Here is a 12750-nt window from a genome sequence, read left to right on the forward strand (position 1 = left end):
TCATTCTCCGTCTCTAAATCTGTGTTTGTTGTTCAGGGTTCGTAGATTGTTATGTATGTGATCGATTCACTTGTTTTTCCGTGTCTTTTTTGTAAGAGGGATCTGAGGTAGCTTCTGCCTAGTCCGCCATCTTGGCTCCGCCTAAGACCATTCAAAACAAACACATTATAATTCACAAATGAATTTCAAAGAAATCTGGAGTTTTCAACTGTGAACCAAAAGATGAATGGTTTAAAGTGGAAATAGTGGAGTAAGTTATGAATTAGGAAATTTGTGTTGTAACGTAGAATCTGCCACAAATTGTCTATCTGATTGGTCTAGCTTAATGTAAAGCATTATATTTGCCTATCAGTATTCCTCCAGTTATTTGAGGAAGAAGACAGAAGAATTGGGACAAAAATGCTTTAAGGATACATTCAGAAGAATGCTGAAAGAATAACAGAGTAGTTTAGAGATAAAAATGAGTTTATGTTTTATTCTTCTTATAATGAAAAAAGAGTTTAAGCATGGAAATAACATGGTCTGATTTGTGAGGATATACCTTTTCCTCACTTATTGACTGTGTCATTATCTGACTTTTCACATTTACCACAATAGTAAAAAATCTGCTATCCAACTATTTTGAACATTAGTGTAGTAAATTTGGGAGTAACTAATGCTGAGGAGCAAGGCAAAAGTAACACTGGCTGTGCCATTTTAGTTGGACCATGATTCTCGGTGGTTTGGTGGTTATGTGATGATGTAATTTGGTAGTTATATAATGATGCAATTTGGCTATTACCTAATGATGTAATTTGGCAGTTATGTAATTTTTGTATAATGCTGATTTTCACACAACGATCGGGCCTTTGGAACCTAACATGTTGATAAGTGAGGAGTGGGTGATAAGTGAAGAGTGGGTGTATCACTTTTCCCACTGGATTATGGCTTATGGACCATGGGGCAGTTAGAATCTTCTGGAAGGGGAGAGGTGATGAATGGCTTGGATTAAGATTGTAGCAGTGTATGGGTGAGAAGTGTTTGGACTCAAGTTATATTTGGAGCTGACAACTGGGCTTAAAAAGAGATTGGAATTTGAGAGGTAAGGAAAGAGTTAGCAATTAAATATGACCCCAAATGATGGCATGTGGTGTCATTTGGTGAGACTGAAAGGCTTAGGGAGGGAGTAGGGTATGAGCAAGTGTTTCAGTAATATTACCATTTAGATGTCCAGTAAAAACCCAGCTAGAAGTAGTGAGCATACAGTTAAACATGCATCTAGCATCAAGGGATGACGTCCAGAATAGAAGTGGAAATTTGAGGATCGTTAGCATATAGGTAAGAAGTCCTGCTGGCACAGTGTTTAAAGTGGTTGGCTGCTAACTGAAAGGTCAGTGGTTTGAACCCACCAGCCGTTCCATGGGAGAAAGATGTGGCAGTCTCCTTCTGCAAAGATTATAGCCTCGGAAACCCTATTAGGCAGTTCCACCCTGTCCTACAGGGTCGCTATGAGTGGCAATGGACCTGACAACAATGTTTTTTTTTTTTTGGTTTAGCATGTAGGTGATATTTAAATACCTGAGACAGGCTGAGATCATCTGAGAGGGAGTATAAATAGAAGAGGCGGGATACAGAGGCCTGGGACACTTAGAACAGGGAGATTTTATTAAAAAGTTGACAAATATAGAGACAAATGTAACACAGAAAAAGCTTCAATAACCAGGGAAATGGAGAGGAGATTTGATTATATATCAGAAAACAATATTCTTACACACATCATACCTTAGATCTGAATAAAATATTTTTTTCTAAATTTCAGGTAAAAAATTTATCCCCATTTCTCTTTAAAAAAGTAATAAATAAGCATGTGTGATGGTTAATGTCATATATCAACTTGGCTAGATCAGGATTCTCAGTGGGTTGATAGACATTATATAATCATTCTCTATTTTGTGATCTGATGGAAGCAGTCAATCAGTTGGAAAGGAAGTTTCCTTGGGGGTGTGGCCTGCTTCCAATATATATGGATGTTTTGGCATTCACTTTCCGTCTTTCAGGTACTGCATTCATCTCATCATCCTCTGACATCCAGCTCAGGGGACATGAGAAACCTTCAGCTTGCTGCATGACCTGCAGGTTTTGGAATCGCCAGCTGCCTCAAACCTGTAAGCCAGCAGCCTGCTGCCTGACCTGCAGATTTTGAGTTTGTCAGCCCCTGAAACCATGTGAGTCAGGAGAAGCCTCCAGCCTGCTATTTGAACTATGGATCTGAGACTTAACAGCCTCCATATTTGTGTGAGCCATTTCCTTGAATTAAATCCCTCTCTCTCTCTCTCCATATATATATATATATGTATATATATATATATACACACACACACATATGTACATATATACAGACTTCACTGGTTTTGCTCCTCAGAGAACCCATCCTAAGACAGCATGGAATATTGGATATTAAGCTAAGTAAAATTAGAAATAGCTACTTTCTATCCAAATCTAGGAGGCAGCCATAGGCAGCTAAATCCCAACAAGAAATTTTTCAAATGCATATTGTTATTGCCACATAACAAATGCTTTCAAAATGTAAAAGTTTAAAAGACAATCATTACCTCATATATCTTCTAAGTGTCAGGAATCTTGGAGCAGCGTAGCTGGGATGTTCTGGCTCAGGGTCTTAGTTTCCCAGTGCTGTGGTATCAGAAATACCACAACTCAGTGACTTTGAGAACATAAACTTATTTTCTCATAGTTCATAGGCGAAGTCGAAATTCAGGGCACCAGATCTAGGAGAAGTCTCCTTCTCTGTCAGGTCTGAGAAAGACCCTTTTCTTACCTTCTGTAGGCCTGATGTTCCTCTATTCCTTGTCAATCTTCACATGGCATCTGCCTTCTTCCTTTTTGTGCTTTCTTGTCTCTGCGTCTATGCTGCTCCTTACAATTCAGAAATGATTAGGTTTAGGACACAGCCTATACTGGTATGTTCTCATTAACATAACAAGTAAAACCCTATTTCAAAACAAGATTATATCCACAGGTAAAGAGATTGAGGATTACAACACATATTTTGGGGATCACAATTCCATAGCAAGTTCTTTCATGAGGTTGGAATCGAGTTGTCAGCCAGGACTGCAGTCATCTTAAAGCTCAACTGAAGGAGAGAATCTATTCACAAGCTCACTTGGTTGCAGGTAGTCCTCAGTTCCTTGTTGGATGTTGGCCAGAGACCTCTTTTTCTGTCTTAGTTTCTACATGACATGGTGGCTGGCTTCACTCAGAATGAGTAATCATAGAGAGAGAGCAAGCCAATGACGAAAGCCTTGAGTTCTAATGGCCTAACCTTGAAATTAACATACCATTACCCTTGCCTTATTCTATGCTTTGCATTGTAAAGAATGGAATTCCAGAACACTTAATTGTGCTCATGCGGAACCTGTACTTAGACCAAGAGGCAGCTGTTCGAACAGAGCAAGGTGATACTTCGTGGATTAAAGTCAAGAAAGCTATGCATCAGGGTTGTATCATTTCCCATATTTATTCAATCTGTATGCTGAGCAAATAACCTGAGAAGCTGGACTATATGAAGAAGTACTTGGCACCAGGATTGAAGGAAGACTCATTAACAACCTGCGATTTGCAAATGACAAACCTCGCTTGCTGAAAGTGAAGAGGACTTGAAGCACTTACTGATAAAAATCAAAGACCATAGCCTTCAGTACGGATTACACCTTAACATAAAGAAAACAAAAATCCCCACAGCTGGACCAATAAGCAACATCATGATAAAGGAAGAAAAGATTGAAGTTGCCAAGGATTTCATTTTACTTGAATCCACAATCAACACCTGTGGAAGCAGCAGTCAAGAAATCAAATGATGCATTGCATTGGGCAAATCTGCTGCAAAAAATCTCTTTAAAGTGTTAAGTAGCAAAGATGTCACTTTAAGGACTCAGGTGCACCTGACCCAAGCTATGGTGTTTTCAATCACCTCATATGCATGCGAAAACTGGACAATGAATAAGGCCAAAGAAGAATTGATACCTTTGAATTATGGTGTTGGAGAAGAATACTGAATATATTATGGACTGTGAAAAGAATGAACAAGTCTGCCTTTGAAAGAGTATAGCCAGAATGGTCAATAAAAGCAAAAATGGAGAGACTTCCTCTTATATACTTTGGACATGTTATCAGGACCAGTCCCTGGAGAAGGACATCATGCTTGGTAAAGTGGAAGGTCAGCGAAAAAGACGGAGGCCCTCAACAAGATGGATTGACACAGTGGCACCCCATTTGGAGCAAGGTAGAATGAAGAAAACCAAAGACACAAGGGAAAGATTAATCCAAACACTAAGAGATCACAACTACCACAGCCTCCACCAGGCTGAGTCCAGCACAACTAGATAGTGCCCGGCTACCACCGCCTACTGCTCTGACTGAGATCGCAATACAGGGTCCAGACAGAGCTGGAGAAAATGTAGAACAAAATTCTAACTCAAAAAAAAAGACCAGACTTACCAGTCTGACAGAGACTGGAGAAACCCTGAGAGCGTGGCCACCAGAAATCCTTTTAGTTCCATGATGAAGTCACTCAAGAGGTTCACCCTTCAGCCAAATATTAGACAGGCCCATAAAACAAAACAAGACTAAATGGGCATACCAGCCCAAGGGCAAGGACGAGAAGGCAGGAGTGGACAGAAAAGCTGGTAATGGGGAACCTAAAGTCAAGAAGGGAAGGGACAGTGTTGATATGTCATGGGGGTGGCAACCAATGTCACAAAACAATATGTATATTAATTATGTAATTAAAAACCCAACCCAGTGCCGTAGAGTCGATTCCTTAGATGCTATTTTGTTCTGTAAACTTTCATCTAAAATATAATAAAAAAAAATTATAAAGAAAAAAAAAAAAGAGTTTAAGATGCTAGGAAGATGGCCTGTTGTGAAATATTTAGAAAGGCCAACTTTGAATACTGCTTTTAAATTCAAGTCCCTCCCATTCAAATGTACTTCTGTGGCATGGGGAAAAATCAAAATGGCTCAAAAGCACCTGGAACTGCCTGATATTTGGAACTCTGTTCCTATTTTCTTCTCCAATAATTTGTTTCGTTTTTTTTTTTCCTCTCATCTTCTTATTACAATGGCCCATCATTTTGCACACTCTACAGCTACAACCCTTGGACAGAAAATGTGAAATGTCATCAACATTTTAAAGTAATTCTTTTTAACTTCCAAAATGTTTGACATATCATGGAAGAGTTCAATAACAACATGGATATGAATAAGAACTATAATTAAATGGTATTGTTAAGCTATAGAATGACCGATTTTCAAAAAGCTTTAGCTTCTTTTATTATTTTCCATATGCACTATAAATTAAATTCAGAGATTTTCCTGTGAAATGTGTTATGTGGAATCATAATAAAAACAACTTCTATGATTGGATTACTTATTATGAACAGAAGTTATCCTAAGCCCTGGACACATACCATCTCATTGTATTCTTAAAACAAAACCCGCAAGATATAGAAGTCAACCCTGAGGGAGCAGGAGAGCAGTGGGATGCAGACCCCAAATTCTAGTAAAAAGACCAGACTTAATGGTCCGACTGAGACTAGAAGGGCCCCAGAAGTCATGGTCCCCAGACCCTCTGTTAGGCCAAGACAGGAATGATTCCCAAAGCCAACTCTTCAGACAGAGATTGGACTGGATATGGGATAGAAAATGATACTGGTGAAGAGTGAGCTCCTTGGATCAAGTAGACACATGAGACTATGTGGGCAGTTCCTGTCTAGAGAAAAGATGAGAGGGCAGATGGGGGCAAAAGCTGGCTGAATGGACACGAAAATCGAGAGTGGGGGGAAGGAGTATGCTGTCTCATTTGAGGGAGAGCAACTAGGAGTATATAAAAAACCCGCTGCCGTAGAGTCGGTTCTGACTCATAGCGACCCTGTAGGACAGAGTAGAACTGCCCCATAGAGTTTCCAAGGAGCGCCTGGCTGATTTGAACTGCCAAACTTTTGGTTAGCAGCCATAGCACTTAACCACTATGCCACCAGGGTTTCCAGGAGGATATAGCAAGGTGTATATAAGTTTTTGTATGAGAGACTGACTTGATTTGTAAACTTTCATTTAAAGTACAATAAAAATTAAAAAAAAAAAGATATAGAAGTTGAATTCAGTTATGATTGACTCAAAATCTGAGTTCTTTTTTAAGCTCAAATTATTTTTAGAAATTATCCTAGTGTAAACTTGCTGCTGTGCTAAGAATAGGAACTGGGAGCCAATGAAATTAAGATACTTGTTCAAAAATATAGAATTTAATAGTAAAGCTACTATTAAAAAATATATATATATATTTGTTCTCCTACCTAACTACTCTTGAAAATGAAAATAAACTGAACAGAACACTCTTTCACTTGATACTGCAACAAAAGAAAATACTGATTGACATTTATTTTGAGCCTATTTATGCCTGAAGTTGTATATATGTAGATTTAAGTAAAAATATCTTAAGCCAACAAAATTGATAATGGAAATGAGACCTTTGGACTGAAATACCTCAACTTCTTTATTTTTTCAGTGGAAAATTATAAATACTCAGAATATTATTGGGTTTTGTACTGTTTCAATGGTAGGATCTGAAACGACTCAAGTTGATACTTCAGTTTATATGGGACTTTTCTCAAGCACGGAGTGCCAAAGATCATAGTTCTCGTGGACTTATAAATAATGAGGCCTTATAAATATGTGGACTTGTAAATAGTAAGGAAACAAAGAAAAGAAAGATATAAAATTATGACAAGCAAAACTTAAATTTAAAATTTTTAGGTAGAATAAGTTTCCTTGATACTGAGGCACTTTTCCAAGTATGATGTTTCATGATTCTGTGATTTTCATAGCAAGCTCTTTGAAACTGATTATTAAAGATAAAAATCAGCCAGCACAACTTGTACAAGGCAAAGTCGTGGAAGCTCCATAGACACATTCAAACTCTCTGAGGGGCTGAATTGCTGAGGTGAGGGCTGTGGGGACCATGGTCTCAGGGAACATTTAGCTCAATTGACACAACATAGTTTATAACGAAACTGTTCTACATTCTACTTTAGTGAGTAGTGTTTGGGGTTTTAAAAGCCTGTGAGCAGCCATCTAAGATGTTCCACTGGTCTCATCCCTTTGGGAGCAAGGAATAGTGAAGAAAACTAAAGATTCAAGAGAAAGATTAGTCCAGGGGATTAATGGACCACAACTACCACGGCCTCCTCCAAACTGAGTCCAGTACAACTAGATGGCGCCTGGCTACCGCCACTGACTGCTCTGACAGGGATCACAATAAAGGGTCCCAGACAGAACTGGTGCAAAACGTTGAATAAAATTGTAACTCCCCCAAATATACCAGACTAACTGGCCTGATAGAGACTGGAGAAATCCCCCGGACACCTTTTAATTCAGTAATAAAGTCACTAGTGAGGTTCACCCTTCAGCCAAAGATTAGACAGGCCCATAAAACAAAACTAAAGCGGCACACCAGCCCAGGGGCAAGGACTAGAAGGCAGGAGGGAACGGGAAAGCTGGTAATAGGGAACCCAAGGTTGAGAAGGGAGTGTGTTGACATGTCATAGGGTTGTTAACCGATGTCATAAAACAACACGTGTACTGTTTAATGAGAAGCTAGTTTGTTCTATAAACCGTCATCTAAAGTACAATAAAAGAAAACATTATAAATAAATATATAAATCATGTAGAGAGGTACATGTGTGTATGTGCATGTATGAAACTTCAAACATAATAGCCTTATAATGGCAGCCAAGGTAATAATACATTCAGTACTTAATGTATAATACTGCTTATTATACATTATTTTAGTGTGTACAGCGTACATGCCAGATGAACCCAATTGTAAAAATGTATGTGTATGTATAACCCAGAAACCAGTGCCGTTGAGTCAATTCCGACTCATAGCGACCCTATAGGACATGATAATTAAATTGAATTCTATGAAATTGCCTTTATTGTACAAAATAGTAAAATATCAATAATTTCATATGGCTTAACCTAACACTGGTGGTGGTTATTACTGGGTAAAGTCCTGATGGGTTAGTGGTTAAGAGCTTTCCTGCTAAGCCAAAGGTCAGCAGTTCAAACCCACCAGCCACTCCTTGGAAACCCTGTGGAGCAGTTCTACTCTGTCCTATAGGGTCGCTATGAGTTGTAATTGACTTGACAAGCAGTGGGTTTGGTTTTTTTTTTTTGGTTTTACTACTGGGTAGTCATGGTGAAAATGATTTTACTTTACCCTTTATACTTCTTTTTTGTTTGATAAGATCTGTAAGGTGCACATACACCCACCCCTCATTTATCAACATGATTAAGTCCCAAAGACCAGGCTGTTTTATGAAAATTGGTATTATGTGAAAATGAAGGATGACCAGATCAGATCACAAAATGAAGGATGACTACAATATAACATAACTGCCAAATTATACCATGACATAACTGCCAAACCACTGGGAATTATGGCCTAGCCAAGTTGACACATAACCTTGACCATCATAGCCAGCATTACTCTCACTTTGAACCTTGGCATTCATTACTGACAGTCCTATGTTATTAGTACATAAAAATAGTAGGATAGTAAATTTTTTACTATTGGAAATGTGAAATGTCAGATAACAAGATAGTAAGAGAGGTGTAAATGTATTCTTTTCATTGTCAAGCAATGGTAAGATATATTAAAAGGTAGAGGAAATCAGGGATGTTGAAGTGTACATATGATAAGCCTCCTAGACTCTCCTCAAGAAGAGGCCCAAAAAGAAAGAAGCAGTGAATGTCAAAGAAGGGGCAATATTTGTAACTAGGAGCTCTCTGTTGCTGCCTTGGAGTTGTGGAATGATCATGATCAAAAAAAGCCTTTAGGAACTCCTAAAGACCACCTATTCAAACAGAATAGCAGGGAAGAGGGTTCTCACCTCTCTGATGCATTTTTAGTTCTTTTCCAGACACCACATACATTTTGAATAATTCTTACTTATAGTATGTTTCCATTGGAAGTACAGACACCAAATCATTTGTTATCCTCACAAATTTTAGTGGTACTTCTTAAGGGCTGCATCTGAGATAAGGTGGCTTTCAGGTTGTAACTCTATTCCTTTTTTCTCTTCACAAGAAAGAACACCTAATGCAAACGAATGTGATATTGTATACAGGTAAATGTCTATCCGCTAAAAGCAAGACTCCATGGTTTGTAAGAAATGAGCTTGCTGGGAATCTTCAGTTGCACTTTTCACAACATAATTAATGTCATTTTTTTCAAACTTGTTGCTTAGAACTTCAATGTTGGGTCCCTGGGCATCTGGCCATCCAACTAATACAGATTATTCCTATCAAGATTCCATAGATATTTCAGAAGTTTCTCTTGAATAAAGGCTCTTTGAAGATGTGCCAGGTTTTCTCTGTCTAACATGGACCATATCCAGCCCATAGGAAATAATTATCCTCGCTTTGACTTTAGTAGAAGTACAAAGTTGGCCCTCATGAAGGCTCTTTCTCTAATATGAAAGACATTACACAGATACACATTGTACTGACTCTTAGGCTGGAGTCAGGTAGTCTAAAAATTTTTGGAGGACTCACATTGAGTTCTCCAAGTGATCCTTAGAGTTTTCTTACCATGGCTTGAAAAGAGGAGGGAAGACTCCTTTTGCCATCCCAAGGGTAAAAGGAAGCCCTGGAATTTCAACAACTTACTGCAAAACATTTTCTCTTGGATTCTTCAACTGTAGTTCTTTGACACTCCCCTGGAGAAAACTGGATGAAGGGTCACAGAACCAGAATTTGTCCATCTTCTTGGTAAATCCTCCATAGGCAGCCCAGCCTTTTCTCTTAGGGAATATAGAGTTTTCGGCACAAATATTTTATTTCTGGCCTTTGGGCTCTGGGCAGAAACAGAGGAAGATTCCTTTTTAGCTTCCTGTTACACATAATAATTTAGAAAAGAAAACTAAATGCTTTGTAGATATTAATACTTTATCTCTTATTCATCATAATTTATCATGCACATCACAGACAATTGTGACACAAGATTTCGATACAACCTACTCTTACCAAAGAGCAATGTTCTCTAAAAAGAAGGGTAATTCCTGAGAGAGACTAGGGCTCTGGGGCTAGTCAAGGAAGAGGACGCTAAAGGCCTCTCTCCATTTGTAGTTTCACACCACAGTCACTTTAAATTGTTAGTTGCCATCATTTGCGTCAGCTCCCACTCATGGTGACCTTATAACAGGATGAAACATTGTCTGTTCCTGGACTATCTTACAGATTGTTGATATATTTGAGTTCATTATTGTGGCTATTGTGTCCAACTTATTTCGTTGAGGTTTCCTCTTATTTTTTCTGACTCTCTACTTTACCAACCATCATGTTATTTTCTACTGGTTAGTCTTCCCAATGACATGTACAAAGTAAGCCATCCTCGCTGCTAAGGAGTGTTCAGGTTGTACTTCTTCTAAGATTGATTTGGTTGTTCTTCTGGCAGTCAACAGTATATTTAATATGCTTCACTAACACCACAATTTGAATGCATCAATTCTTCTCCTGTCTTCCTTTTTCATTCCCCTGCTTTCATGTGCATCTGAGGTCATTGGAAAGAGCATGGCTTGGGTGAGACAGTCATGAAAGTTACCAGAGGCTGAAAATTCAGCAGTGCATGGATCACTGTGTTTATGAAACTCTGATAAAAGATTGCTATTTGCTTAAAGATAATTCTGTCTTTAAAAACGTTTATAATTTTATGTTGGGCAGATGCCTATAAAAAAATGTTTTAATGGTTATCATTTTTGAGGGGATTGGCTTAGCTGGAGAAAAATGCTTCTGCAAAGAGAAATATCCAAATTTACTAATATATAACTTCTGGTATTTTTGAAACTAGACAAAATTAAGCATCAGAATGTCACTAAACATGGTAATTCAGAACAGATTAAAAATAAAAAATATGGATGGTTGAAAATAAGGACAATAATATTAGATAATACCAGGATTATGGTGATATCATTATATTTATGGCTGAATAAGCCCACTAATTATTCTGACTTCATCTTCCCTTGGCATAAAATAATTTCTGTCAACTCACAGAAAATCTTATAACTACATGGGAGGAAAGTAATGCTGAGAAAGCTGAAACAGAGAAGTGGAGTTTTGCAGCCGTATTTAAAGTAAAACCCTACAGCTGTTTACTCTGCGGAATCCTGGCCACTCCTGTGAACCTAGCAGTGTCCCAGTCTGAGTCAGTAAGGTTTGTGCTAACATTTACTTATGGACTGGTTGTGGATCAAGCCAAGGCAAAGAAGGAGGAGAATATTTTCAATAAAAAGCTTTAAGAATAGCAGTCCTGTTGTGCGATGGATTCCTTTATATGGCCTTTCTGCCCATGGGTTTTTAATTCCTATAAAATGATTGATTGGGCCTCAATCTTGCAAGTGATTGGTCAGTTTACTATGCGGATAAGCTAAGCAGCTTACAAGTGATTGATCAGTTTACAAATCTACCCAATAGGATTGGTCAGTTTATGATCCACCTGAGGAACTGGCCAATTTAGGAAGCCACACCTTGAAATTGACAAGGAGTATCTCTATGTTATCTCTATGTAGGAAGCCAATTTCACAGAGATTTTGGGATGCTTCCTGACCAAGGAGAGCTGGGGAGGAGAGTCATTTGGACCTAGAGTTCCTGTGCTGAGAACCTCCTAAACCCAAATAACACTGTAGACCAAGAGAGATGTTGCAGTGGACAAGTGGGCTCATGGAGCAGACATGGGACTATACCAGAAGAAGCCAAGACAACAAGCAGGCCCAGACAGTGGCAGCAGAGTATAAAGATCAAATCCCAGGTGAGACCTGAGACAAGTGACAAATAGCCAAGCCCGCCAAGAAATGTCATTGAGTTTCCTGTTTGAAAGTTTGCAGGTTGGTAACAAGGAGAATTTGTTTTCAGGAAGGGTAACTGGGTTTCCTCTGAGGTATAAACACGTCTTTTTTTAGACAATGACACATGAACTGGGACCCCTCCCTAATCTCACCCTTTGCATATCTTCATTTCTGTTTATATCCTTCTCTGTTATTAAAGCTGTCACTGCAGTTATGTTGTTTCCATGAGTTTTCTGTGGCCACTCCAGTGAACTCTCAAATTCAATAGAAAAAGAGTGGCATGGGGTAACAGCTGGGGTCAGAAATGGTGAAGTTGGAGGAAGGGGGTATATTTGACCTCCACGTCATAGGAACCAGCTTTGTGCTGATTCTTATGGTCAGAGTTATTATGACAATTTCTTTATTAAGCATATACTGTATGCAGCTGACAGAAACATATATTAGGAGATTAAGTTAGAGGGGTGATAACAATATTCAGTCCTAGGACTCAGAGGGAATCTGTACAGTGTTTTTCTGGGGAGAGGTGGGAAAGGGGCAGAGATATAGAGAAATAATCCAAAATGATAGTGGAAATTCTGCTTGAGAGCTGAATGTAGAAGAGACCAGCTACTAGGCTGGCATTGCCAACCCTGGAGTAAGTATAAACAGATTTTCGTACTCCATCCCAGTGGTCCAGTGAAAGTTAGAGAGTACTAGGTGGCTATGAATATTTGTAGCAGTGCTGAAACAATTCTAAGCAGATAAATAACCACCGTATCTGGGTATATAAATACTGACCAAAGCCAGGCACCATTTTCTAATAAAGGCTTCCCTATTTGGTCTCTAAAACTGAGATACAATGGTAAAAACTATT

The sequence above is a fragment of the Elephas maximus genome, chromosome 10 (genome assembly GCF_024166365.1).
Source record: "Elephas maximus indicus isolate mEleMax1 chromosome 10, mEleMax1 primary haplotype, whole genome shotgun sequence".
NCBI classification, from domain to species: domain Eukaryota; kingdom Metazoa; phylum Chordata; class Mammalia; order Proboscidea; family Elephantidae; genus Elephas; species Elephas maximus.